This window comes from Rhinopithecus bieti, unplaced genomic scaffold, assembly GCF_001698545.2.
Source record: "Rhinopithecus bieti isolate Rb0 unplaced genomic scaffold, ASM169854v2 scaffold_3912, whole genome shotgun sequence".
Taxonomy (NCBI): Eukaryota; Metazoa; Chordata; class Mammalia; order Primates; family Cercopithecidae; genus Rhinopithecus; species Rhinopithecus bieti.
In genome coordinates, this window is record NW_016804439.1 from 667,335 (window position 1) to 690,384 (window position 23,050).

Here is a 23,050-nt window from a genome sequence, read left to right on the forward strand (position 1 = left end):
CATTACAGGAGAGTAGACCCTACACACTGGTGGCTGATTCCGGTGTTTCAAAGGAATAACAATTATCTCAATTATTCCAGCATTCATACTGTAATTATCCACATATAGAGTTTAATAGAACAAACTCTGGAGTCAGAGAGACCTGGGTTCAAATTCTATAGGGCCCTGTTATCTGATATGTAACCTCACTGTGGTATGAACCTCCCTAAGCCTCAATTTCCTTATCCGTAAAATGAAAATAATAACATTTTCAGAATTGTGAGGGCAAAATAAAAGCTCTATTAAAAGCTTAACACAAAAGCATTAATCAATTGAATGAAGAGGTCATTTGGCATTGTGGAATTAGTGACAAATTATTAAAAATACCAAGGAAAGATTCCATAAGGTTAGCATTTTAGGCAACAGCAACAGGCTGATAGAGAAGGTGTTTGGAAATCAGGTAATGACCTAGGAAGGTTCTGCTGCATTATCTGAAACCAAAGTTAATCTTCTCCCCTTTATAATAGGTTAGTAAAATGGGATGCTTCTGACTCTGCATCTTTGCAGAGCTTCCATGAATAATAAAGTAAGTGGCAAGTACCTGCACGTCCTGAGGCAGCGTGTTAAGATCGCACAGGAAGGCCACAGGACAGGTGAAGGGATTTTCAAACCAATCAGACCAATATTACTCCACCAGTCACCACCAGACCATGTGCAAACAAACAAACAAACAATTTATTAATGGAGGGGAGAAGAGGCCAGAAAAGAGGGCTCTTTTGGAGATAGTCATGTGAGGGCTGTGTGCACAACTCTCCCTCCAGAATAAAAGAGGGGGTTGCTTCCCCCCAACTTCCAGTCATAGAAGGGCTCCACCTGGAAAGCCTGGCACATCCTCTGGTGTGAGGGCTGTATAGGTTTGGATCCAACTCACTTCCACAGTCTGAAGGCTAAGGAACTGATGGACCTGCAAAGGTGAGCAAAGAACATGTAACAGCAGGCAGGGTGCACGTTTCCCAAAGCTACCAGCAAGAGAAGTCATTGTTATCAGAATTTTTCTTGGCAGTTCTATGCAGGAAAGACAGTCAGAAAATCCTCAAAAGCTCTAATGAAAGAAAGAACCTAATGAAAATACATCACAGTCTTGCATCCAGAGGGCAAGGACTTCAGTTTACACTCACACCCGCCCAGAAGTCAACAGCCTTCTTCCCTAATCCCCTGTACTGCATGACCCAACACTGGAGGGACAAACCAGCCTCCAGGAAAAGGGAAGTGGGAGAGGAAGGGCCGAGAAGAGAAGCTGGCAATGCCCTCCTCCCTCACCACAGACTTCATGCTCAAAGCAGGACCAACCTGGGGTGAGGGGAAGCTTTATCCTGGTTAAAAGTTTAAAGACTTAATGTAGTCTCTCTTGAATGAGACTGCTCTTATGGCTGAAGAATATAGAGGGACTTGCCAAAATTTTGTCTAGTGACGGGAAGATCTGGCCCCTGACAGTATGTTTGAAGGGGCAGCAGGAGAAAGAGGGAGTTGCTTCCTGCTCATTCTCTAAATAGGGTCCAGCTCATTCCATAAACCAGCATTGCCAGTTGACTTAGCCTGCTCTCCCAACCTCTTGATTTGATCATGGCTCCTGTCCTCAGACCAGATGTCTTTAGATATAATATTCATTCAATAAATATTTCTTGAATAGCAACTATGTGCCAGGTACTATTCTGTTGCACACTAGAAAAATACCTGCTTTCATGAAACAAATAAATAGCACAATATTACCTACTGCAGGTACTGTGATGGCTTTGTACTATGTCAGTTTGGCTGGGCTGAATTCCATTTCCCAGAATTCCATTTCTTGTGTATTTCTGGCTAGGCCACAAGGAAGATTCTTGGGGATGTAAAGGAAAGAGGGAGGCAGCAGCCTCTCGTAGCTCACACACGTTGGTCCTGCTCTGACCTCACTGGCATAAAGCAGCAGCCAGGACTACCTTCCCCAATTCTCCTTCAGCTTCTTCAATATCTGGGCCTGGTTGACTCCCTGGCCACGTGTGTGTGTTTAGCTCCTTGAGGAAGGGCCTTTGCTTCTGCATGATATCCTTTTTGCAAAGGCAAAGGCAAAAACAACAACAACAACACAGGTTTCAGTCCATCCTCATGAGTTTCAGCTCATGCTTGTGGGTTCCAGTTAGCCCCTGATCACTCTACCATATACCCATTATTACATTCATTCTTCTCTCCTGACTGCTGCCCTGTGGACGTTAAGCTCCAGCAACAGCTAGAGAGAGAGAGAGAGAGGGAAAAACAGTACAAATCAACAGACAGACAGAAAGACATACAGACAGACAGACAGATCAAGTTTTTCTGCTTAAACCCTGACCATGGAAAAACTGGTCTGGTGGAGGTGATAGGGAAGTTGTTTTAAAGAGTCAGGTAAACCTAAGAAGGTAACATTTGAGTAGAGAGAGACCCAAATGAGGTAGAAAATGAGGCATGAGAGGATCTGGAGGAAAATGATCCTGGCAGAGAGAAGAGTAAGAACAAGGCCCTGGGTCGAGAATAAGAGTGGGCATGTTGGAGAAACAAAAAATCCTACATGACTGGATCAGAGAGGGAAACATTGAGGCTACTGGGCGGAGAATTGACTGGGGAGCATCAAAAAGAAACAGAAAGTCTTGGCAGAGGCTTAGGCTGTAGACCAGTGGTAGAAGTGTACAGACTGCATACAGTCATAAGCCACATAACAACATTTCGTTCAACAACAGACTGCATAGACAATGGTGGTCCCATAATATTATGAAGCTGAAAAATTCCTATCACCTAGTGACATTGTAGCCATCATGACATCATAGCCATGGTAATATCATAGTGCAACACATTAAGCACGTTTGTGATGATGCTGATGGAAATAAACTTTCTGCACTGCCAGTTGTAGAAAGATCTAGCACATGCAATGATGTAAAGTACATAATACTTGAAAATGACAATAAATGACTGTTACTGATTTATGTATTTACTATGCTATACCTTTTATCATCATAGAGTGTATTCCCTCTACTTATTATTTTTAAAAAAGGTTAACTGTAAAACAGTCTTAGGCAGGTCTTTCAGGAGGCATTCCAGAGGGCATTGTTTTTGTGGGAGATGACGGTTTCATGTGTGTTATTGCCCCTGAAGAGCTTCCAGTAGAATAAGATGTAGAAGTGGAAGACAGTGATAGTGACGATCCTGATTTTGACCTTGTGTAGGCCTAGGCTAGCATGTGTGTTTGTGTTGTCGTTTTTAACAAAAAAGTTTAAAAAGTAAAAAAATAATAAATTTAAAAAGAGAAAAAAGCTTATAGAATAAGGACATAGGCTGGGCACAGTGGCTCACGCCTGTAATCCTATCACTTTGGGAGGCCAAGGAGGGCGGATGGCTTGAGCTCAGGAGTTCGAGATCAGCCTGGGCAAGATAGTGAAACCCTGTCTCCACATAAAACATACAAAAATTAGCCAGGTGTGGTGGTATGCACCTGTAGTCCCAGCTACTCAGGAGGCTGAAGTGGGAGGATCACCTGAGCTCGCGAAGTTGAGGCAATGAGCAGAGATTGTGCTACCGCATTCCAGCCTAGGCAATGGGAGTGAAAGTTTGTGAAGAAGAAGAAGAGGAAAAAGAAGAAAAGAAGAAGAAGAAGAAGAAGAAGAAGAAGAAGAAGGAGAAGAAGAAGAAGAAGGAGAAGGAGAAGGAGAAGGAGAAGGAGAAGGAGAAGGAGAAGGAGAAGGAGAAGAGAAGAGAAGAGGAAGAGGAAGAGGAAGAAGAAGGAGAAGGAGGAGGAGGAGGAGAGAAGGAGAAGGAGAAGGAGAAGGAGAAGGAGAAGGAGAAGGAGAAGGAGAAGGAGAAGGAGAAGGAGAAGGAGAAGGAGAAGGAGAAGGAGAAGGAGAAGGAGAAGGAGAAGGAGAAGGAGAAGGAGAAGGAGAAGGAGAAGGAGAAGGAGAAGGAGAAGGAGAAGGAGAAGGAGAAGGAGAAGGAGAAGGAGAAGGAGAAGGAGAAGGAGAAGGAGAAGGAGAAGGAGAAGGAGAAGGAGAAGGAGAAGGAGAAGGAGAAGGAGAAGGAGAAGGAGAAGGAGAAGGAGAAGGAGAAGGAGAAGGAGAAGGAGAAGGAGAAGGAGAAGGAGAAGGAGAAGGAGAAGGAGAAGGAGAAGGAGAAGGAGAAGGAGAAGGAGAAGGAGAAGGAGAAGGAGAAGGAGAAGGAGAAGGAGAAGGAGAAGGAGAAGGAGAAGGAGAAGGAGAAGGAGAAGGAGAAGGAGAAGGAGAAGGAGAAGGAGAAGGAGAAGGAGAAGGAGAAGGAGAAGGAGAAGGAGAAGGAGGAGGAGGAGGAGATAAAGAAAGAAAATATTTTGTAAAACTGTACAATGTATTTGTGTTTTAAACTAAATTTTATTACAAAAGAGTCAACAAATTTAAAAACTTAAGTTTATGAGGTAAAAAAAGCTACAGTAAGCTAAGGTTAATTTATTATTAAAGAAAGAAAAACATTTTAAATAAATTGAGTATATCCTAAATGTACAGTGTTTAGAAAGTCTACAGTAATGCAATGTCCCAGGCCTTCACATTCACTCACCACTCATTCACTGACTCACCCAGAGCAACTTCCAGTCCTGCAAGTTCCATTCATGGAAAGGGTCCCATATCATTCTGTATCTTTTATAGGGTATTTTTACTGTACCTTTCTTATGTTTCGATACACAGATACTTACCATTGTGTTATGGTTGCCCACGGTATTCAGTACAGTAACATGCTGCATAGGTTTGTGACCTCAGAGCAACAGGCTGCACCACATACAGCCTAGGCGCATAGACGACTATACCATCTAGGTTTGTGTTAAGTCCTCTCTGGGATGGGCACACAGCAACAGAATTGCCTAACCATGACTTTCTCAGAATTTATCCCCTTCATTAAGCGATGCATGACTGTACATATTTTGAAAGTAGAGGTGACAGGAATTATTGATGGAATGGATATTGTTGTGAGGGAAAAGAGAAAAATCGAGAAAAAACCTACAAGAATCCCTGTCCTCAAGGAAACAGTCTGTGATTTGATATTTCTAGAGTAAAACTTAAATCAGGCCCTACAAAACGAAGGAGCATGGCTCTGCTTCAGAGCATTGGTGAGGACTAGTTCTATACACGCTCATACTCATACATTCTTGCAAACTCCCTTAATCATTCGAATAACTGTGTCTTCCATCCTCCTCACTCAACAGTGAGCTCCAAAAAGGTGGGGATTATTCTTATTCATCATTTCTTGCCCCACTCCACTTAGTGCAGTGATTTGTGGAAAATAGGGCTTAACGAATTTTTTTGTGTTGATTTTGCTTCAAAAAATAATTGAGGCCGGGTGTGGTGGCTCACGTCTGTAATCCCTCCTTTGGGAGGCCGAGGCGGGCGGATCACGAGGTCAGGAGATGGAGACTATCCTGGCTAACACGGTGAAACCCCGGCTCCACTAACAATACAAAAAATTAGCCGAGTGTTGTGGCGGGTGCCTGTAGTCTCAGCTACTCGGGAGGCTGAGGCAGGAGAATGGCGGGAACCCAGGAGGCGGAGCTTGCAGTGAACCGAGATCGTGCCACTGCACTCCAGCTTGGGTGACAGAGTGACACTCCATCTCAAAAAAAAAAAAAAAAAATTGAAACGTACAAACTGTTGTAAACTTCTCTAATTCCTTCAAATCACATTACAAAGTGGCTTATGATTTTCTTTTTTAGAATGCTGATATATGCATTTGTTTATATATGCAAATTTTTTATCTTTGGCAAATTTCAAGGACTTGAGGGTACACCATGAATTAAAGATTATAAAGGAGAGCCTTTTATTCTTGCCATGTACTTCACAATAGAATTAGAATTTATTTTAACACAGTATATTCATATCTTAGACAGATTTTAGGCAACTAAATGCTAAGAGAGACAACTAAAGTCAATTCAATATCTTACACATGATGAATACTAACTAATACAGTTAATTAAAGCAATTTGAAATCTCTCTTTCCTGATTCCATTAGCATTGGCTTTTTCAACTAATAAAGAACTTTTCTTAAGTATTATGAATTGTTATGAAAATCACAAATTGCAGAGGCGTTTATGAAGGAGAAATAATTTATTCATTAATTACTAAAATTCACTGACCATAAATTTGTCACTGAAATAAAACTGTGGCACTTATGCCCAGATGCACTCATAAATAACTAAATAATTAAACTCACAGCCAAAGAACAAAAGCCGCTCAATGAGCCCAATGAAATCCAAATTAGTATCTCACAGGACTAAAATAGAAAATGTAATAAAATTATGCTAATCTGCATGCGACCCTGTCAAAGCTTTTATGCTAGCAGTTTCCAGAAATTCCACTTTGTTTTCCAAAACTGAGTTGCTGTTCGGTGTCCCTTAACTGTGGCAAAGTATTTGAAACATTCCAAGGCATATGTTGTCCCTATCAACACTGTATGGGTTGTGACAATGAGGACCATGATCTTCCAGCTCTCCGAGGACATCCTCCCCTAACTTCTCATTTTACCAGCATGGGCCCAAGCCTCCTCCACTGGATACAAAGCTGGGGAAAGAAAGATGGAGAGATGAGAACCAGCATTATTGAATACTTTTGATTCACTAATATTAATAACTGCACTCAACACCTGGCTTAACTATATTCACTCATTTAACCCCATGATATGTTTTCTCCATTTTCAAACAACAAAGTTGATATCAAAGGTTTAATTGGATTCCTCGAAGTCACCCAGGACCAGAGGTTTTGTATCTAGCTTTTCTTAATTCCAAAGTCCATATTTTTTTTGGCCTGAAGATAAGACCTCAAGTCCTATACTCATTTTGGGCAACCTGCTCAGAAATCCCTAGAAATCTGTAGCTCTGTGTTGAGTCCACTCCGGATAGACCAGCCTGCTCAGAGGGTAGCAGCTCCCTCTTGTTCATGAATCTGTTTTACTCAGCAACATCATCCTGTCTTTGGAAAGCACATCCATGAATATATTGAATGTAACCTAGAGACCCCTGACATATCAGAAGCATGTTGATTATGAAGGATCATTCACATTTATTGTGTTCTTTAATGCTGTATGAAAATATGGGGAAACTGGCAAGACAAATTCACTGGAGGAGCCCTTGAATAATGAGTCAGATATCAGAAAAGTGAGTACATGCAAAATAATTAGTTACCATTTCTGGCTTCTTCCTGCACCTGCTAGTTTTTTAAAAAAATAACCAGGCTTGGGTTCATAGAATTTCAACTTCTTATCTTTGCCCTCCTACTTAACTGAGTCACCTTGGCCAAGACCTTGACCTTGTAGAGCCTCTACCTTATTTGCAAAATTGTGTCAATTAAGTCAACTTCACATAGCTGCTAGACACTGGAACAAGAGTATGTGCACCCAAAAGAGTTCAAGAGTTAATGTACCCCATGTATGTTTTCCTTGACCAGCAGAGCAGTGTTTTAAATATGAATTTGAACTTAAGAGGGTAATGAATGTCCCAGCCGAGCACAGTGCCCATCACTCCCTATTGTCGTATAGCAGGCAGCTCCACACATTGACACTCTCTGCCTGGGCCCCGAGGCATCTAAGCTTGCATCTTATATGTTTGATTGTCTTCTGTAGCCATATGGCTATTGTAAATATTGTGTATTTCTTTGAGGATAAGAATCATATCTTAATATCTTCAGATCACAAACATATATGCAACAGAATGTCATGCAGATAGTGAGCTCTAAATGGAAGTTTCTAGAAATGAAATAATATGGATGGTGTCTTGATAGAAGTTGTGGCACTCTCTAGAGAGAAATCATTCTCACAAACCTGATCAAACTGCAAAACACTGACTTCCAGGGCCCAAGACACTAACTAGTCTTCCTTTGGCTTGCCAGAGAACACTCAGATTCTTTTAAAGAAATAATCTTAATGCCTGACTTGGATAGAAAACCTGCATTTGTATTCTACAGCAATGGTTCAGGTCATGAACGTTTCACAAGGAAATCAAATAAGTAAATCAATAGCACAGAAACTATTTACCCCAGGGCTCATCTGCTACCCTGTGGTTCATTATAGTGCTTAATATTGCCATGATTAGAGTTCCTCTCTTGTGAGTTAAATAAACGGTATTTTGAATGTATGAAAAGTTATTATATATTCATCTAAGCAACTTCCAAAGAATTTTACACACCACTGAGTACCGGGTATTGCATGGCACTAGGGGAGGTTCAGCCGGAATCTAAACCATGATTTATAGGTCAGGCTAGCCACAGGAGAGGGTAAACAACAAGCAGAGTTATTTCAGACCCGCTATTCCAAACTTTCTCCTGCAGGCTGGGTGCCTTTATTTCTATCTGCTTGTGAAAGAATAACATATGTGGAAGAAAATTGCATGCTCCAGACCCCTTGTCATTGATTTATACAAACAGAAAACCCAAAAGTTTACATTGGTTTCACTTCTTTCTTCATAATTGGACAAGTTTTCTCCAGTGGTTTAAATAATTCTTTTCAGTCAAAGCTTTCTGATTGCTCCTTCCTATTAACTTTATTCCTCTCAGTATCCTATTATAGGATAATAATAAGAGCATTGGAGTCTTAATTTAGCAAATAAAAGGGAGGCAAAATGATTAGCCCCAAATCCTCATTCAGCACTAGCAACTGGCTCCCCTTCTCTGGCTCTCTTCCGCATCATACTGTTCAGACACATGTGGCCAGGGATCCAGGTCAGCAAGATGGGCTCCATCGGATGTAAGTGGTGCTCAGTGCAGACCTCAGTAGGAGAGAATACATTTCAGCCTGGAGGCCTTTGATGACACATCTCTGGGAGAGGTTAACAAATCATTCATTATTCTTGTTTTACTCTGTAATGATCCCAAATACGTGGGCCATGAGTCCCCTGGGGATTTGGAGAATTAACACAAGAAGGGATAGAAGAATCCATATTTTCAGAGCATATATACTCAAACAATGTCTATAGATTGCATAAATGTCTTGCACATATAGCTGCTACTGTTTTAAAATTTATATCATTCATATGCACTGCTCTGATTTATGAAATAGCAATTATTTGAAGTGCTATTAAATTCCTTATGATTTTCTAATTATGCATTGCCACAATTATTACATTATAAAAGTACAGATATGATTATGTAGAGTTACTAGAAAATAAATGAAGTTTTGTGCCTTCAGAAAGTTGAGACCCACTATTCTAAATGATATGATCAAGTTTATGTTACAAAATAAAATTGGATACAAGGAAAAAAAATAATAATAAAAAAATAAAAAAAAAAAGAATGTGTGTGTGAAGGTGCCTGCGTAACAATAAGAGCAAGTGTGAGCATAAATATGAGGCTATGTGTGAGTATATGCAACTAGACCCTCAGGAAATTGGGATAAAATTTTCTATATATTTAGGGATGATATGCAACATATCACTAGTGAACAGAATCTCTGTTCTTCCTTTTTTGCACATGCCTTTTGGCTAAATGTTGCTTCTGCTTATACAGTTTGAGAAATCCCTCTTGTATTTCTAACACTCTTCCTTTCTCCCTGAGAAGCCCTCCTTTAGATTATGATCTTGATAAGAAACCACTGGTTTGTCTTACTTTTTTTTTTGTTTTCTTTCTTATTGGCAGATAGGACCGTTAATGGTATCTTCTCAGTTGTGCAAATGTTGTCTAAAAGACAAATCTGACTCACAGGTGATGTTATGCATATGCAAAAGTCTCAGCTTTAGGCTTTTAATATGTAGCACTTAATTTTGTGCAAAAGAGATCCACTGTTATTTATTTATTTATTTATTTAGAGACGGGGTCTTGCTCAGTCGCCCAAGCTGGAGTGCAATGGTGCAATGTCAGCTTACTCCAACCTTCTCCTCTCGAGATCAAGTGATTCTCCAGCCTCAGCCTCCTGAGCAGCTGGGATTACTGGTACCCACCATCATACCTGGAAACTTTTTGTATTTTTGTAGAGACGAGGTTTCACCATGTTGACCAGGCTGGTCGAGATACACTATTTTTTTTTTTTTTTTTTTTTTTATTATACTTTAAGTTCTAGGTTTCATGTGCATAACGTGCAGGTTTCTTACATATGTATACTTATGCCATGTTAAAGGGCTAATATCCAGAATCTACAAAGAACTCAAACAAATATACAAGAAAAAAACAAACAACCCCATCAAAAAGTGGGGAAAGGATATGAACAGACATTTCTCAAAAGAAGATATTCATACAGCCAACAGACACATGAAAAAATGCTCATCGTCACTCGCCATCAGAGAAATGCAAATCAAAACCACAATGAGATACCATCTCACACCAGTTAGAATGGCAATCATTAAGAAGTCAGGAAACAACAGGTGTTGGAGAGGATGTGGAGAAATAGGAACACTTTTACACTGTTGGTGGGATTGTAAACTAGTTCAACCATTATGGAAAACAGTATGGCAATTCCTCAAGGATCTAGAACTAGATGTACCATATGACCCAGCCATCCCACTACTGCATGCCCAGATGCACTCATAAATAACTAAATAATTAAACTCACAGCCAAAGAACAAAAGCCGCTCAATGAGCCCAATGAAATCCAAATTAGTATCTCACAGGACTAAAATAGAAAATGTAATAAAAATTATGCTAATCTGCATGCGACCCTGTCAAAGCTTTTATGCTAGCAGTTTCCAGAAATTCCACTTTGTTTTCCAAAACTGAGTTGCTGTTCGGTGTCCCTTAACTGTGGCAAAGTATTTGAAACATTCCAAGGCATATGTTGTCCCTATCAACACTGTATGGGTTGTGACAATGAGGACCATGATCTTCCAGCTCTCTGAGGACATCCTCCCCTAACTTCTCATTTTACCAGCATGGGCCCAAGCCTCCTCCACTGGATACAAAGCTGGGGGAAAGAAAGATGGAGAGATGAGAACCAGCATTATTGAATACTTTTGATTCACTAATATTAATAACTGCACTCAACACCTGGCTTAACTATATTCACTCATTTAACCCCCATGATATGTTTTTCTCCATTTTCAAACAACAAAGTTGATATCAAAGGTTTAATTGGATTCCTCGAAGTCACCCAGGACCAGAGGTTTTGTATCTAGCTTTTCTTAATTCCAAAGTCCATATTTTTTTTGGCCTGAAGATAAGACCTCAAGTCCTATACTCATTTTGGGCAACCTGCTCAGAAATCCCTAGAAATCTGTAGCTCTGTGTTGAGTCCACTCCGGATAGACCAGCCTGCTCAGAGGGTAGCAGCTCCCTCTTGTTCATGAATCTGTTTTACTCAGCAACATCATCCTGTCTTTGGAAAGCAAATCCATGAATATATTGAATGTAACCTAGAGACCCCTGACATATCAGAAGCATGTTGATTATGAAGGATCATTCACATTTATTGTGTTCTTTAATGCTGTATGAAAATATGGGGAAACTGGCAAGACAAATTCACTGGAGGAGCCCTTGAATAATGAGTCAGATATCAGAAAAGTGAGTACATGCAAAATAATTAGTTACCATTTCTGGCTTCTTCCTGCACCTGCTAGTTTTTTAAAAAAATAACCAGGCTTGGGTTCATAGAATTTCAACTTCTTATCTTTGCCCTCCTACTTAACTGAGTCACCTTGGCCAAGACCTTGACCTTGTAGAGCCTCTACCTTATTTGCAAAATTGTGTCAATTAAGTCAACTTCACATAGCTGCTAGACACTGGAACAAGAGTATGTGCACCCAAAAAGAGTTCAAGAGTTAATGTACCCCCATGTATGTTTTTCCTTGACCAGCAGAGCAGTGTTTTTAAATATGAATTTGAACTTAAGAGGGTAATGAATGTCCCAGCCGAGCACAGTGCCCATCACTCCCTATTGTCGTATAGCAGGCAGCTCCACACATTGACACTCTCTGCCTGGGCCCCGAGGCATCTAAGCTTGCATCTTATATGTTTGATTGTCTTCTGTAGCCATATGGCTATTGTAAATATTGTGTATTTCTTTGAGGATAAGAATCATATCTTAATATCTTCAGATCACAAACATATATGCAACAGAATGTCATGCAGATAGTGAGCTCTACATGGAAGTTTCTAGAAATGAAATAATATGGATGGTGTCTTGATAGAAGTTGTGGCACTCTCTAGAGAGAAATCATTCTCACAAACCTGATCAAACTGCAAAACACTGACTTCCAGGGCCCAAGACACTAACTAGTCTTCCTTTGGCTTGCCAGAGAACACTCAGATTCTTTTAAAGAAATAATCTTAATGCCTGACTTGGATAGAAAACCTGCATTTGTATTCTACAGCAATGGTTCAGGTCATGAACGTTTCACAAGGAAATCAAATAAGTAAATCAATAGCACAGAAACTATTTACCCCAGGGCTCATCTGCTACCCTGTGGTTCATTATAGTGCTTAATATTGCCATGATTAGAGTTCCTCTCTTGTGAGTTAAATAAACGGTATTTTGAATGTATGAAAAGTTATTATATATTCATCTAAGCAACTTCCAAAGAATTTTTACACACCACTGAGTACCGGGTATTGCATGGCACTAGGGGAGGTTCAGCCGGAATCTAAACCATGATTTATAGGTCAGGCTAGCCACAGGAGAGGGTAAACAACAAGCAGAGTTATTTCAGACCCGCTATTCCAAACTTTCTCCTGCAGGCTGGGTGCCTTTATTTCTATCTGCTTGTGAAAGAATAACATATGTGGAAGAAAATTGCATGCTCCAGACCCCTTGTCATTGATTTATACAAACAGAAAAACCCAAAAGTTTACATTGGTTTCACTTCTTTCTTCATAATTGGACAAGTTTTCTCCAGTGGTTTAAATAATTCTTTTCAGTCAAAGCTTTCTGATTGCTCCTTCCTATTAACTTTATTCCTCTCAGTATCCTATTATAGGATAATAATAAGAGCATTGGAGTCTTAATTTAGCAAATAAAAAGGGAGGCAAAATGATTAGCCCCAAATCCTCATTCAGCACTAGCAACTGGCTCCCCTTCTCTGGCTCTCTTCCGCATCATACTGTTCAGACACATGTGGCCAGGGATCCAGGTCAGCAAGATGGGCTCCATCGGATGTAAGTGGTGCTCAGTGCAGACCTCAGTAGGAGAGAATACATTTCAGCCTGGAGGCCTTTGATGACACATCTCTGGGAGAGGTTAACAAATCATTCATTATTCTTGTTTTTACTCTGTAATGATCCCAAATACGTGGGCCATGAGTCCCCTGGGGATTTGGAGAATTAACACAAGAAGGGATAGAAGAATCCATATTTTCAGAGCATATATACTCAAACAATGTCTATAGATTGCATAAATGTCTTGCACATATAGCTGCTACTGTTTTAAAATTTATATCATTCATATGCACTGCTCTGATTTATGAAATAGCAATTATTTGAAGTGCTATTAAATTCCTTATGATTTTCTAATTATGCATTGCCACAATTATTACATTATAAAAGTACAGATATGATTATGTAGAGTTACTAGAAAATAAATGAAGTTTTGTGCCTTCAGAAAGTTGAGACCCACTATTCTAAATGATATGATCAAGTTTATGTTACAAAATAAAATTGGATACAAGGAATCCAGTTTCTTTTTGGTTAACGAATATGTAAAGCACACTTTTCAACACTTTTATTCTTTCAAAATTTTATTATTCCATTTATACCTTTTTGTGTCTATTTTTTCTAAAGTTTTGTTTCCCAAGAAATGCTTATTAATTTCTTACATAGGTGTTTCATAGTAAACATATACTTTTATTAGGAATTTTATTTTTTTAATTAAAATTTCCTTTCTATTCCAATACTTACTTTAAAGACACCTAATTGGGAATTGAAGCTTTTATGTTTTTCCAATTTATTTTGAGTGTATTTTTAAAGCAATCACAGAATCTCCAACACTGGTTCCTCTGCATCAGAGCCTCTGATGCACACATGGATATCTAGTCATTATATTTGTTTTTTTATCACTTTCTGTCAATTAAGAACATTCTGTACTACTTAGTTCAGAAATAGCGCTATAACCAGTGACATAGTCCTTTGTCTTACAACTGGCTGGCTCCACGCCAGAAAATATGACCGATTTTCTGAAGAAAGAAGTATATGTCCCAGAGTTTATTGAGGTGATCCCCAAGCAAACTTACAGGCACAATGCTGATTTCAGTATAGACTTCCTACTGGTCCATCTATGGACTCAAAAATTGCTGCCCTACGAGAGAAAACCTGGGGAAAGGGCAATTGTCATTATGCGAATTGTACTGGTCTTTTTCGGTATTTGAAAAGTCTACAAGATACTATGTTTAGAAGACAATAAATTGCAATTATCTTAACCTAGAAGAAAGAAAGAAGCTGAAGCAACCTACCATAGCCATGCACTTGGCAATGATGCGTAATTGACACTGTTGAGATGGGTTCTGAGTATGATCATTTTTATTATATTATAATCATTATCATTTCACACATGAAATGTAGCATAAAACCAAACACTAAAATACTACATTTTCACTGGGCTTAATTATAGACCTTAAGTCATATTTTAAATACATTACACACACACACACACACACACACACACACGCAGTATAAATCCTGAATGCTTGGTCCACTATTTCGTTTGCTTAACTAATTGACCTCTGTAACCAAGAAAACAGTCCTGGATCTCCACCAAGAAATGAACAGCAAAAGTTTCAAAAACAACAAGTAAAGACCAATTATGAAATGTGTCCTCAAATAAATTGTTCCTTAAAATGATTATCAAAATCATATGGGGAATTTTTGCTTTTTAATGCATCTTCTCATCTCCCATGACTAAAGTTTCAATAGGTCATAGATAGAGCCTAGCATCTGTTTTTATTTAACCCATGAGGTAATTCCAATAATTAGAGAGGTTTGGGTACCACTTACTTGACCTTCTGTTTTTGGAATGTCCCATATGCTCTAATCACCCTCTGGTATTTTTCTGAAAATCTACCAGATTTGCCAATGTCAGTGGCCAACCCTAGTTTTCCATGCAACCTAAAGTCTAGCCCACAGCCCGCCTCTTCTTTCTTTCTAGCAATCAGAGAAACAGCACAGCACATGTTTGGACTAGCCAGATCTAATAATTAATTGGCACTTACTGTCTACATGGGTTGTTTGTAATGATCATTTGTTCTGATTTGTGGCCATTGTGAGTGATAGACTTGCTATTCTGCAGCAACTATGACAGATGCAAAGAAACAAGGGACAGGATAAAAAAGAGTACCAGCCTTTGTGCACTCCCAAGGCCACAAGCAGTTCTCACAGTGACCATGTAGCAGTGGATCTGGGAAGACCACAGAAGCCTAGTGATCCTCAGCTGGGAACTTACCTTTGTTTGACATCAACATGTTCTCTCATTGAGTCATTTTAATTCAAAGTGATACATGTTTTCTGTTGTTTGTTGTTTGCTTTGGTTTGGTTTGGTTTTAAAGACCGGTGACCAAACTAGTAACTTTTGCTCACAGCTGAGGCACCCAGTTCTTTAATAAATCTAGATAAAATCAGAATTTTCACTAAGACTTTGCACCTTCTTGAGCTACTTTGAATTTTTCCCAGAGTTTCTGTAAGGACTTGACTCTGAAGCATTTCATGAAATTTAGATTTTACTGCTTCAAGATGTTTGTGGTTACAGGGAGAGTCACATTGTGGAATAAGAAGACTTCCACCCAGCCACCCAGTTCCACTCTCATGACTTTCCCCATTATTACTCCTGTACCTTCTCCTAACCCCCAGTTCTGCAACCTCAAGGCAAAACAGTGCCAAAGTCTGGATATAAGGTGGGATACAGGAGTGATTAAAGTCATGAGCTTTAGCTGGGGTCAGACTCCCTGTATTTAAATCCCACCCTGATCAGCATTGTGACTTTGAATAAGACTCTTGGCCATCTCACTTGTCCATCTCACTTGTCCATCTCACTTGTCCATCTCACTTGTTAATTTCCTTCCTTTATTTCCTTCCTTTATTGGCTATCTCACTTGCTAATTGTGAATGATAATAATGGTGTTTTCTCCACTGGATTTTTGGGAGAATAATATGAGACCATGTATTAAAGCACAAAGCATAGAATTTGGAACATTATAGGTTCCCACAATATTCCCCAGGGGGCACTTAATATTTGATGACTGACTGAGCTATGAAATGATGCACCTGATCGGCTTCCTGCCTCATTAATTAGGATTAGAAATGGAATCCAGCTCAGTATTTTATTATTAATACTCAACTAAATACTTGGAGAAATCAAATACCAGTGATTTCAAGAAATTTGCATCTAGTTAGGAATACACTGTAAACACATGAAACAAGAGATCTGAGAGGCAAAATACAAGGTGATTAAATTAATAAAATAGAAAATAAAAGTTAAGCAAAGTCATATTCAGAGTTTGGTAACGATATTCAATGAAAGTATTTTGAAGGATACATTTTCAATTTGATGTTAAAAATATTAAGTAACTGAATGTGGCAAGTATGAGAGAATAGTTCAAATGGTGGCTACTGTTAAGAAATATACATTGATTGACATGACTGGAAATAGCAGGCCAAAGCAAAACCTTAGCCAAGGTGAGATGGGGAGGGGCAAATGGCAAACAATAGAGGCTGGATGGGAGAGTTTGTGTTGATTCCTATGGGCATTTGTACCTGTAAGCTTCAGGGAGAGAGAATAGGAGAGGCGCTGGTGGAGAGCAGCCTCCAGGAAGAACAAAGGAGTGTGGAATGTGGGCCCCAGAGCTTTGTGGGATGAATGGAGACAATACAAGTTAATCAAATACTATTCCAGAAATAATGTTCTGACAATATTTAACATAATTATTATTTCTATCATTTCATGAAATTAGAATCACTCAAACACAGAGAAAAATGTTTCCATGGCATTATCCTTCATGACTGTAGTGATAGAGTGGACCATATGCACACACCCAGGGGGCTGTGAGAGAGAGGAACTATGGGAACCAGCAAAAAATAAAAGCAGAGTCTGGCTTAGAAGTGATCAGATCTGCACTACCTCCTAGCTTTGCCAGTTGCTAGCTGGGTAGCCTTCGGCAGGCTACATGACCTCCGTGAGCCTCAGGATTCTTCCGGGTAAAACGTGGATCATGCCCGCCTTGCACAGTTGTCCTGGGGATCAAAGGTAACATGTTGCGTAGAGTAAGCTTCCACACAGTAAGCTCTCAACAAATGCTAGACATTATTGTGGCATGCAATGCATGTAATTGAACCCAAATAATATGAAGGGCTAGAGTTGAGAGTACTCAAAGGCCCTATCAGAAACCCCGGGTTTTATTTTACTTTTTTTTTTTTTTTTTTTAATTTTAAGTTTGTATTAAAACTTTCCGTTATTTACCCTTGTGTGAGCTACAGAAGCACCCAGGAGTTGTATTTGCCTGCCCCCTAGTGGTGAGAAAAGCCCACTTCAGGCATGTGTCCGAACATCTCATTTTATTGACCAGAAACCCAAGGTCTGAAGAGGTAAAGTGACTTCCCCAAGATAACAGTGTTTTAAAAGGCGGTACTGGAATCCAGGTCTTGGCACTCCTCTTCATGTTATTTTCTAACCACAGCAGGGCTTCAGAGATCCGAGGTTAGTTTAGGCTAGACGTTTAATGGATATAAGGTACTATCTCCCTCCCATCACCTCTCTTATGCAATAAGGCTCTTTTTCCTTTGTAATGAAAGAGTTTAAACAGCCAGCCCTCCTGCCACCTGGAGCCAGGCATAAATGAACTGATTGCTGAAAAATAAAGGGAAGCTTGCGGTGGTTATGATCAGAGAGGGCTGGGCTCCCATGGAGCAAAAGAAGCCAAGTTGATGCATATTTTTAAAATCCTGATTTAGGGGTCACCAAGCACACACTTTACCAGGAAAGTGGCTGAGGCTGGATACAAGGGGCAAAGGCTCTCACTCTGGGGTGTAGTGAGCTGGGAATGGTTTGCTGCCAGATGAACTGGTTTGAATCCCAGGTACATCTCTTAAGTGGTCTTTGGTTTTTGACTGATTTTCACAGACTAGATTTTGTCATCTTTAGTTTGAGAACCAATAATTAGTTTTTTAAAAAAGAAGGAAAAAAATAAGAACTATGTCTGAGTCTAAAGTGCCAAGAGTTTCAAAGAGGGGAACGGTTGTTTTAGAGACAGTATTTTATATAAATGCAAGATGTTACCATTTTCACATTGCAATATACAGTGGGTATAAAAATCTACAACTTTGGGTTAAAAAAAAGTCTGTAACTCATTTCAGTTCTGTTATGAACAAGGCTTTTAACCTCTGTGAGCCTCACTTTAGTCATCTTAAAATATAAATACTCACTTTACAGGTTAATAATGAGAGTTCATGTCACAGGGTCTAGACGTTCAATAAATGTTAGTGGAATCTAAAATGAAAGCCACCAACCCTCAATTTCCTTCTTTTATTGTCTTCCCTAAAACCGTACAAATAAGCAAGGTAGAAACCAGAGATGAAACTCAAGTCAGTCAATTTGAAATTTTGGTCAGAGGTTTGGTTGGTAGACAAGATTAAAGCCAACCTCAAATACAGCTCTGCAGATTTATCGGTGAGTAAATTGCCCTTAGTAAATCCAGCCTCATTAACATGACAGGATGGCCTGGCTGTATTTAGACGAATACCTGCCTTTTCTTTTGAAATTTAGGTAAGAGAATTTGCCAAGTTTTAGGGCTTTTCAAACTGTGTTCTATGAAACAATAAGGTGTTGGAGGGTTCTCAGGACCCTGCAAGAGAGGGTAGGTGATACTAGACTGGGCTTCTGCGGGCCGCCTGATTCTCTGGTTCAACCTAAGCATCCACACTTTTTATGATTTTATTTGGGGAAAAAATTTCTGCTCTAAGACAATTTTTAAAAATATGACCATGGCCCTTATGAGGCCTGGTGACACATCCCATCTTGATTAGTTGGGCCTTTTTACATGTTCCATAAGTGGCACCATGAATTCCAGCTAATTCTCTTACCAGCACAGACTGAGGATCGCAGAAGCGATAGCCTGAGAAGAAACACAGAGAGATCATTAAAGTAGCTGGCTGGGGGTTACGGGAGGCTGGGGGAGGGATAATGGGGAAAGGAGATAATGTTGCTCAGAGTACAAAGTTTCAGTTGGACAGGAAGGATAAGCTTCAGTGATCTATTGCACAGCATGGTGACTATAGTAAATAATAACGCACTGTGTATTTCAAAATTGCTAAAAGACTAGATTTTAAATGTTTTCCCTGCACACACAAAAAAATAAATATGTGAGGCCATGGATTTTTACTTAGCTTGATCTCATCATTCTACAAGGTAAACATACATCAAAACATCACATGGTATCCCATAAATACCTATAATTATACTTGTCAATTAAAAAAAAATAAAGTAGCTGGCGAGGACCAAATACTGACTTTGTGCCAAGTCACTGTCCTACATCCAAAATTAATTTAGGGAATGCTCATAACAACTGCATGATCTGTGTAGTACTATTATGATCCCCATTTTACAGATAAAACTGAGACACAGAGAGATTTCTCACCCAGAGAGTGAACAGTGGAGTCCGGTACAGGAAATTCGGTGCCAGAACCTGCACTCTTAGCCTCTCTCCTAGATTGTTTCTCATCCCACAAATAAATCATGCAAATAACCATAACTAGGAAGAAAACTTGTCAGCTCCAGTGTTGTCAGAAGTGTCACCTTTCTAGACAAGGGGTCATAGTCTATGTAGGATGCAACTTCTCTACATTTTCTACTGAAGAAACCCTAACTGAAGAAGAGGTGATGTCCCTAAGCCAGGCCATTGCAAGGGACAAATTCTCCTGGAAGTTTGTTTTAGCTTTAAAAAAAAAGTCATGTGCTGCTGGGCACAGTGGTTCACACCTGTAATCCCAGCACTTTGGGAGGCCAAGGTGGGAGGATTGCTTGAGCCCGTAGTTCAAGAACAGCCTGAGAAATATAGTAAGAGCCTCATCTGTACTACAAGAAAAAACAATTGCCAAGTTTGGTCATGCATACCTGTGGTCTCAGCTACTTGGAAGACTGAGGCGGGAGGATGGCTTGAACCCTCTAGGAGGCTGAGGATGCAGTGAGCTGAGAATGTTCCACTGAACTACAGCCTAGGTGACAGAGCATGACCCTATCTCAAAAAAAAAAAAAAGAAAGAAAAAAGTCACATGCAATCTGCATATTTTACAAATGAGAATTACATTTTTAAAAATATTTCAATGTTAAAATGACTAGTAACTTACCACTGAAATTGCCTAACCCTGCTTCCCCTTTATCCACCACTGCACTTTCAGTAAAATCATCATTCCCAAAGCTGTGGTCTTTTTATCCCATGGTTTCACGATATACATGTTGGTAAGGCATAAATGTAAAAGACGGGAAATCTGTTAGCTATGGCCTCTTCAGTATGTTTTGAACACTGAGTTATATTAAGTTAATCTCCCAAACAAATCCTATGCTCCAGACCTCCTTTCCCTCAATGACTTAACAGTAGGGCAGGAGTATCTTCCTGTTCCCCCAGAGGTGGATTGCCATGGAGCTCATGAAGCTTAAGGTGTAGGCCCCTTACTTGGACAGTAATGCATTCACAAAGTCATAAGAGTTTGTAAAGTTTGCAAAAGAAAAATATCTTAACCACAATCAGTTGACATCCCTGTCTCTTTTCATTTCTACTTTGCCTCTGTTAGATCTTCCTTCTTGTCAGAAGGCAGTGGGGTGGCCATGGGCATTTGTAGGACCTGGAGAAGGGAAGTTGATTTAAAGATGTGTCATTTGTGTGAGTGAGATATAGTCATGTGGCTTGCAGTCGCTTCTATGTATTGGTTTACATAGGAACGGAAATGGTTTCAAGGAAATGCCTGTCCTCCTCTGTGCTGACCCTCCCTGCAATATTGTGATATGAAGATGGAAGGCATAAGTCAAATGAGTTATGACATGGCAGCCAGCTTTAGTAGTGTTCAGCAGTAGAAAAAACCAAGATTTGAAATGAACAAAATCAGAAGCTAATCCATGAAAATTCTTCCAAATATTACAGCTCACATGCAAAGAAAATTTCTAAGATGGTTTTCCCAATTTTGAGAATCTTAGAAATTTACATGGCATAACCAAAAAGAAGCGTAAAGCTGAAAGAAATGCGTAAACTGTCAATATTTGGCTCAACTATGCTAAGAGAAAGACTAAATTATCTATTATCCATCAGAAACCTGTGAAGAAGCATAGTGTGTAGCCAAAACTGTAGGAAAAGTGACACAGATGTGTCACGCAGTTAATGAATAAAAATGCCCTACTGGACTATGCATACACAGTTTATCAGCTTTTTAAATTTTGTGATTTCATGGGATTTTCTTATTCTAAATATTCGCATTTGCACCTAAGTTTGTATTCTCTCTTAAAAAGGGTGACAGACTTTAATTAAGTTTCAGATTCCATCAATCTGTATCTGCCTCTGCCTGCCCCCAAGTCTTACCCACCAATGTCCTCAGAGCACCTGTGTGCTCTTCCTTCTGGCTGGAATATTCTTCCCCTAGAAAGGTGCACATCTCACTCCTTCACTTCATTCAGGTTTCTGCTAAGACATCAGCATACTCAATTTCCCAAGCAAATTCCTATCTAAAATAGAATCCCCTAGGACCCTCGTACACTGTTGGAGGGAATGTAAATTAGCACAGCCACTATGGAGAACAGTATGCAGGTTACTTAAAAAAACTAAAAAATAGAACTACCATATGATCCAGCAATCTCACTGCTGGATCCAAAAGAATATATATGTCCAAGAGAATATATATATCCAAAAGAATATATATATCACTGTATATATCCAAAAGAAAGGAAATCAGTGTACCAAAGAGACAGATGCACTCCCATGCTTATTGCAGCACTATTTGCAATAGCCAAGACAGGGAATCAGCCTGTTTATTAATGGATGAGTGGGTAAAGACAATGTGGCACATATACACAGTGGAATATTTTTCACCCACACAAGAGAATGAAATATTGTCATTTGCAACAATTTGGATGGAACTAGATGACAATATGTTAAGTGAAATAAGCCAGACAGAGAAAGACAAATTTTGCATATTCTCACTCATATGTGGGAGCTAAAAATTAAAACAATTGAACTCATGGAGATAGAGAGGAGAATAATAGTTACCAGAGACTGGGAAGGGCTGTGGGGAGGATAAAATGGGGATGGTTAATGGGTACAAAATACAGTTAGATAGAAATACACAATAGGGTGACTATAGGTAACAATAGCTTGTTGCCCATTTAAAAATACCTAAAAGAGTGGAATTGGAATTTTCCCAACACAAAGAAATAATAAATGCTTGAGGTAATACCCCAATTGCCCTGATTTGACGTTACACATTGTATGCTCGTATCAAAACATCCCATGTACCATAAATATATACAACTATTATGTATCCATACTAATTAAAAATAAAACAAAATAAATAGAATCCCCTGTATTCCTCACCACTCTCTATCCTTTTATATCACTTTACTTCACAGTGTTTAACACCTGATGTGTCCCCCACTACAATATAATATAAGCTCCATAAGAGGGGCGACGTTATCTGTTTTGTTCACTGCTTCATCTGTGTTGTTGAGATCAGTAACTGGCACACAGTGGGCACTCAAATATTTACGGGTTGAATGAATAAACAAAAATATGTGTGTGTGTGTATATATGTACATGTGTGCATGCAGATTTATGGAGGAGTGATAAATTGATAGATCGATATATATATACAGAGAGAGAGAGAGAGAGAGAGAGAGAGAGAGAGAGAGAGAGAGACCCAAATTGATGGAATGGAAGGGTTGATCTGGGCTCTACAGTCAGGAAAATCCGATTCAGTGAAGGAGCAGGAGTTCTCGTCTTCCTGAGTCCCTATGCCTTTGTACAGCCAGGTCATCCCATCTTTCATTTTAACCCATGGTAATTGCAGCAGTCTACTCCTATTTTTCTCAGAGGAGCTCCGGGTAATCATCTAAAAGAATAAACATTTTAGTTTTAAAACTGGCAGATTTTAAAGTCAGGACCCCAGTGACCTGGCAAATA

General features: G+C 39.4%; 3 long non-coding RNA genes across 3 annotated transcripts in view; 1 reads left to right on the forward strand and 2 right to left on the reverse strand.

Annotated features, from left to right (window-relative positions):
• LOC108527173 (uncharacterized) overlaps nt 1-23,050 on the forward strand; it is a 56,065-nt gene that overhangs the window by 32,050 nt on the left and 965 nt on the right. The gene's annotated exons all lie outside the window — the stretch shown is intronic.
• LOC108527172 (LMO7 downstream neighbor protein) lies at nt 10,829-22,904 on the reverse strand. Its single transcript, XR_014485069.1, has 4 exons — nt 22,788-22,904; nt 20,235-20,312; nt 20,002-20,122; nt 10,829-10,881 (listed from the first exon to the last, which is right to left on the reverse strand). It is a non-coding gene; the product is annotated as an LMO7 downstream neighbor protein (long non-coding RNA).
• On the reverse strand, nt 12,799-17,093 carry LOC108527174 (uncharacterized). Its single transcript, XR_001884724.1, has 4 exons — nt 17,014-17,093; nt 15,113-15,192; nt 14,138-14,216; nt 12,799-12,880 (listed from the first exon to the last, which is right to left on the reverse strand). It is a non-coding gene; the product is annotated as an uncharacterized LOC108527174 (long non-coding RNA).